This window comes from Vicugna pacos, chromosome 2 (assembly GCF_048564905.1).
Source record: "Vicugna pacos chromosome 2, VicPac4, whole genome shotgun sequence".
NCBI classification, from domain to species: Eukaryota; Metazoa; Chordata; class Mammalia; order Artiodactyla; family Camelidae; genus Vicugna; species Vicugna pacos.
This window is the reverse complement of record NC_132988.1, coordinates 67896708-67903307: the sequence shown is the minus strand read 5'-3', so window position 1 is coordinate 67903307 and position 6600 is coordinate 67896708. Positions and strand designations below refer to the sequence as shown.

Genomic DNA, 6600 nt, shown 5'->3' with positions numbered 1-6600 from the left:
CTACTCCAATTTTACTTACAATATAAATATTTGTAAAGAAGAAACAAACTACTTAGATAGAGCTGTGAGGAAATGCATTTCTCAGAAACGCTCTTTCCTATGGGGGTGATCTCTCCAACTAATCACAAACTCGGTGAATTTCTTCGTTTCTTATTTTTCTTTTACCCCATCACTTCTCCTGGTCCTCTCATAAACTGCACTGAGACCACTATGCCAAAGCACAAGTACTTAGGCTTCTTATTAGCTCGAATCTGTCAGAATCTACAGTAACATGAACACAGTTTGTATTTTAAAAAATAAAGATGTCTTTTACTTTCTTTTCTAAAAAGAATTCAGCTCAGTCTAACTCTGGTGGCCTTACCTAGTAACCAAGCTCTTTAAATGATTACTACAGACTTTGATATTTATAACCCAAACTTGAGAGACCTAAAATTACAGCTCTATCTTAGAACAAATACAAATCGTTCAGGCTGTTATAGGTTTTTGACAGTAATAATGGCACAAAAAATAGCAAGTTAATCATAAACTTATTCTTAGATGGGGAATTAACTATGAAGAGATATAGGGGAAAAGATATATTCTCAATTTTATGAGGTTTTGAAATAATTAAATAATTATACTGCATAAAGTTTTCAAAGTGTAAGCATTAATGCTATTTGTTTTCAGATCTAAATCATGTAATCAAAGCAATAATTTACCACAGTGCTAAATCATTTACTTTGGCAATAAGATAATTTTTTTCTGAAGTAATCTTAAAAATCATAGTTTAATCTTTAGTCATTTTATATTAAAGTCACTTCTTCATTATTATAAAATGATGTAACTTAGTAAGTTTAAGTAAACTCAAGGTTTGTATACCTTGTTAGAAATTTCTGAGTTTATTCAGAAGAACGACCCTGACAAATAAGTAAGTATATTCTATCTTGTAGACACCAAAGCCTTTCTTAAACACAAATGTTACTTATTTAAATCATTTATGAGTGATCATATTAAATATTATTAACAATTTGTAATAATTTTTGGAATGCAGAGGCTAAACATTAATATGTTGTATTTTCCAGTTTAAGTTTTAATAAAAACAGATTTTTCTGAAGTTTTATGACCTCTGGGTTTCCTAGTCAGTTAAAATATTATATTTTAAAGTACCTTATTTTAAAACTATTTACAATTCATATGTGACAATATTTTGAAATTCTGCTCAAGTTTCTTCTGGATCACAACTTACTTGAAAATGCTGATAGGTAGGCGGAAATATTTTGTACATGTGTACATGCATGTATATGTGAATACAAATCAAGTCCTATATGTTATAAATAAAAAATGATTCATATTATTGCATGCTTTGATTTTTAAACTTGCTTGCCTTTTACTCTGAGGGAAGTATTGGTTTCTATTATGTTCTACAAATTTTACCAAAAATAATGATTCACCCGCAGGCTCAGATTTACTATGCTCCCTAAATTAGTGGAAATACAAATTTAAAATAACTATGATATTTTAAAAGGTAATACAGTTGAGACTTAGAAGAATATGCTGCCTAAGGAACAGAGAACACTTAACTTCTGCAATACACACTGAATCGCCACCTACCTTCTGCTTCTCAACTGTGTTTTCTCCCCAGGCTCTTCTTTTCTGAATCCCACTCTGATTTTACATTGTTCTCAATTCTGGCTCTAACCTTAGCCAAAGAGCCTGAGATCCTATCTCTCACTCTTAGTTCCTACCATTCATTTCCCCCAGACAGTCTTTCATACCCTCAGATGGAATCCCCTCATATAAGATGTCAGCAATCCAAATGACACTATGACATGCAAGCACCTATCTTTCACCCTTAAAGCAATTGTCAGACGGTAAAATCATGACTCTTCCATGCAGGGAAGCCACCTCACTGTCCTGGACTACTTCTGCCCTGATTTACATGCTTCAATTTAGTTCCTATCTCCTTTCCAGGACTCCCAGACATAAAAGCTCATCATGCAGGTAATGATAGAGGAGATCCTAAAACTCATGGAGAGTTTTGGAATAAACTAGGTCTTTCTTCCTTTGTTGATGTGTAACTGCTATTTCATCAATAATTACTAGGAACTGAGGGAGAATTCATTCTCCAGGTGTCACGATGGTATCATATTACTTGTGTGAGAGGTAGAAGAAATCTCTTCTGTTTTAGTTAGTGGCCAACTTCCATTTCAATCTTCACAAAATGCAATGCCATATCTCCGGAGAATTTTAAAATTATAAATGTGAATCCACTCATCACTTTTATATGTTTACAAGGCCAGATGATAATGATGCTGTTCCCCAAATAGTTGCTACTCTTAGAGCCTCTAGAAGTCATAAATGTATTATCTGCCAATGATTATTAAAGAACAATTGCCCCACTACCCAATCATGCTCATCCTGGAAGGATTATGAATGTGGACTTGATCATGGACCTGTCCCTCATTCCTGGGTCCATATAATAGCTTGGTATGAGGTGCTACTCATTTTTTTCTTCTTACTGTGAAATATAATGCAATCTTACCTGCATGTTCCATGTTCTTCTTCTGATCATTTCTTAGAACATCTCTCCTCTATTATTTAGTGCCTTTGTGATGCAGAAATTTACCCCAACCTAAATCACAAATTGATTTCAATTAAAATTCAGACAAGATCTCTTTACTGAAGAAATTACCCAGAGTCTATTGACCAAGGTGCTTGCTTTTGTAAACAGAGAAATATTTAAATCTCTAGAGGCTATCAGACTATCACTCTGAACTGACACTAATCTCTGGAGACACTAAACATCACTATTGTACAAAAAGAAGACTGAGAGCTCATAAAGGTCAAGTAATAGGTAAAGATTTGCCCTCAGTTATTCTTACAATGGATTCATTAAGATTATGGAATCGTCTTACGTTACTTCTCTGACCCAGAATGCAGGTACATTCAGTAATTGATAGAATCTCCATTTGGGTCACCTCACCTGGATGTTGACAGCACCATGGTTATCTTCATGGATGAATAAAAGTCTGTTTATAACTCTGGGCCATGATAAGAATGAGCAGCTAACTAATGATTTATGGTTTTTCATTAAGAGTATGCAAGTCTCTCCTCCAACCCTCTTCCCTTTAGTATCCAAGGCAAGTTTGATTACTGATGGCCTGTAACACTTGATGTAACACATGAGATCAATTGGCTTGATTAAATGGCGAGAGGAGTACAAAGAAAACCAACCTTTTTTGTCTTGTACAATTAAAATTCATCATACAAATCTTGGTGTTTCATATCTGGAGACAAATTGTATCCTGTGCAAATAAAAAAGGACCCTGAGGATCTGTGCCTGGAAGTCTCTTGGAACCTCAATGTTCACCTTACTCTCTTTCTCCTACTATAGCTCCACGAGATCTATATATATATTTTTTATTAAAAGCATTATGTTGAATATTCTTTGTGGAGCCCTGTGAGTCTTTTCAATTACCCACACAAGAGATCTTCACAAAAGGCCAAGTGGAATCCACTGGGACTGTCTGGTCCTTGCTCCATAATACATAATAAATCACAAGCACCGTCATGTCTCTGAGGGTTTTTCAGTACTGTCATCAAAAGCTTGGATGATATAGAGTTAATGATCCCTACCACAATTAGGTTAGCAATTTAAGTAGAATTGGAAATATTTTATTTTAAAAATTATGCAGATTGTTTTAGCCCTTCTCCAAGATATGAGGCTTTCTTTACATGCTACCAAGGCAGTTCCTCTGGCTTTCAAACTTAGCCTTAATTTGATGGTTAATAGCCCACACTCTTCCATTATACTCTCCAAAGCATCAGTTCTACTAACATAACCACCTATTTTCATTTTCTTAATTTATTCCCTTATTTATCAAATATATGATATACCACAACTACTAGTATCTTTCGTTCAATGTACTCTCAATTTATCTTTGCTGAAAGTAGTAAAACCTTCACGTTATCGCAGTTCAAGAGCTTTTTGTGTCTCACCATATGATAGAGACCACATTACAATCGGTGGTGAATGATCCAGCTCCAAAATATGACCTTGGTGTCTCTCTCTTATTCCACCCTTGGCACTGATTATAAAACGTTGAGTGCCCTCAATGTGCAGATTCAGAGCTGGAGATTAGTTTGCAGGAAAATTGTTATGGCATGTTCATGGAAACAAACTGTGAAAGTGAAGGGTAGGAAGCAAAACTGGACAGTGGAAAAAACAGAAATAATGCAATTTCAGAGTAAATCTCAAGCAAACCACTGGGACCTCTGAAGCTAAGATCACCTTAAAGAGTTGACCAAAATTAAAATGAGAAGTCTAGGCATTGGACATGGGCCCAGGAAAGATACATTGCTTTAGACTAGATCTCTCTCTTTTAGCAGAGGCAATCCTCAAAGAAAGATGGTAGATAAGGGGTGTCAACTGAAAATCTCATGAGCTGGAAAATAGTTTCTACAGTCCCAGAAAAAGAATCTGGGTAACACATTAAAGCACCTATCATGGGACACTACCAAGACTGAAGGATATTGAAACTCTGCTGGCAATGTTCTGCTTAGAATGCATCCAAATCCTTTTTAAGGTAGATTCTCCTCTCATCTCAAGTCAATAGAATACAGATACATGAAAACAAATCTATCCCATGACATGCATCTTTCCCTTCCTACTTCTAACTTAATGGGAAATCCTGGTAAGATTTTTTTTAAAACTATAACTTACCTGGATTACAAAGGCAATATAGAAAACAAAGTTCAGAAGGTACTTAGAGGATAAATACTTTCTAAGAGTAAATACTGAAGAAGTATTAAAGAAGTGAGAGTAACATAAGGAGTGCTGGAAATGAAAAGATAATAATTCAGAGGTAATATTCTCAGATAAAGGAAGGTAACTAAAGTGATACTCAAAGCATGTCCATGTTTAGGTAGAAAGAAAAAAAATAGTGGGAGTATCTACAGTGAAAAAAACTAAGGCAATGTAAATGAAATGGAGCTAATAAAACAGATGTGAAAATATAGAGAAAGAAATGATTTGAAATGCTCAAATAAATAAGAATAGCTTTGTATTGACACAATTCTGCTTTCTTACTTGGAAAATCCCTATTTGTAAGGTAATTCCCTCTTAGTTTAGAAGCAGTGGCATTTACAATGATACTGGGATTCACTGTGCACACAAACAGACGTAAGGTCATCTAACCTTTTCTTTATTTGCTATCCAAAATCTCTGAGCTGGAGATTAGCTGGCAGAGAGATTACTAGGGTTGTGATCCTGAAAGCAAAGTCTTTAGCTCATTAGTCATTGTGACTTTGCTATGTACCAGTTAATATTAACTACTTATCAGATTCTTTCCTTGATATAAGTGAAAACTATAACTGAAGTTAAGAGAGTTTATGAAGAAGGGTTAGATTTTCCCAAGATGTCTAAGACATGGGTTTCTGTTCTTGTGCTGTATTTTTACTTCAGCTGTGCATCCTGAGGAAAGGTGTTGGTGTGGCCAATGGAATACAGTCATTGGATCAATTTAAATACAATATTGGGTGAACTTACTCAGAGGGGACATGAAGTCACTGTGCTCGCATCTTCAGCTTCCATACTTGTAGATCCTAATAAATCACCAGTCCTTAAACTTGAGGTTTATCCTACATCCTTTACTAAGAATGAGCTTGATTTGTAGTATATGAAATGGGTCAAGATGTGGACACATGAGTTACCAAAGAGTACATTATGGGCATATGATTCAAAGATGCAAAAAACATTTTATGAATACTCTGATACTGCTCAAAAGCTCTGTGAGGATGCAGTTTTGAACAAAAAACTTATGAAGAAACTACAAGAATCCAGATTTGATGTTGTTCTTGGAGATCCCGTTTCTCCTTGTGCTGAGCTGCTATCTGAACTACTTAACCTACCTTGTGTCTACAGTCTTTGGTCTGCCCTTGGCAAAACATACAAAAAACTCTGTGAAGGGCTTATATTGCCTCCTTCCTATGTACCTGTTATCATATCAGAACTTAGTGACAAAATGACATTTATGGAAAGGGTGACAAATATGTTGTATCACCTACATTTTAGCTTCTCATTTCAGACCTTTAACAAGAAGAAATGGGATATATTTTGCAGTGAAGTATTAGGTAAGTCAGTGGTTTATTTATTACATTTTTCCTCCAGTAGATAGGAAGAAATTTTTCTTTTTGTTGAGTTATACTCAGTTTACAATGTTGTGTCAATTTCTCATGTACAGCACAATTTTTCAGATATAAATGAATATACATATATTCGTTTTCATATTCTTTTTCACCATCAGCTACTACAAGATCTTGAATATATTTCTCTGTGCTACACAGTATAAACTTCTTTATCTATTCTATATATACCTTTCAGTATCTATAAATCTTGAATTCACAGTGTGTCACTTACCACCCCCCACCCCCTTGGCAACCACGAGTTTGTATCCTATGTCTATGAGTTTGTTTCTGGCTTTTTGGGGGGGGGTGCTTAAAACAACAGAAATCTATTATCTTATAGTTCTGGGGGCCAGAAGTACAAAATCAATATATTTGCAGGGCTACTCTCCCTGGAAGTGTATAGGGGATAATCCTTCCTGGCTTTCTCCAGCTCCT

General features: G+C 35.1%; 1 pseudogene; it reads left to right on the top strand.

Moving 5' to 3' along the window:
- Positions 1-5396: 5396 nt before the first annotated feature.
- On the top strand, positions 5397-6155 carry LOC140688751 (UDP-glucuronosyltransferase 2B17 pseudogene; annotated as a pseudogene).
- The last annotated feature ends 445 nt before the right edge of the window (positions 6156-6600 follow it).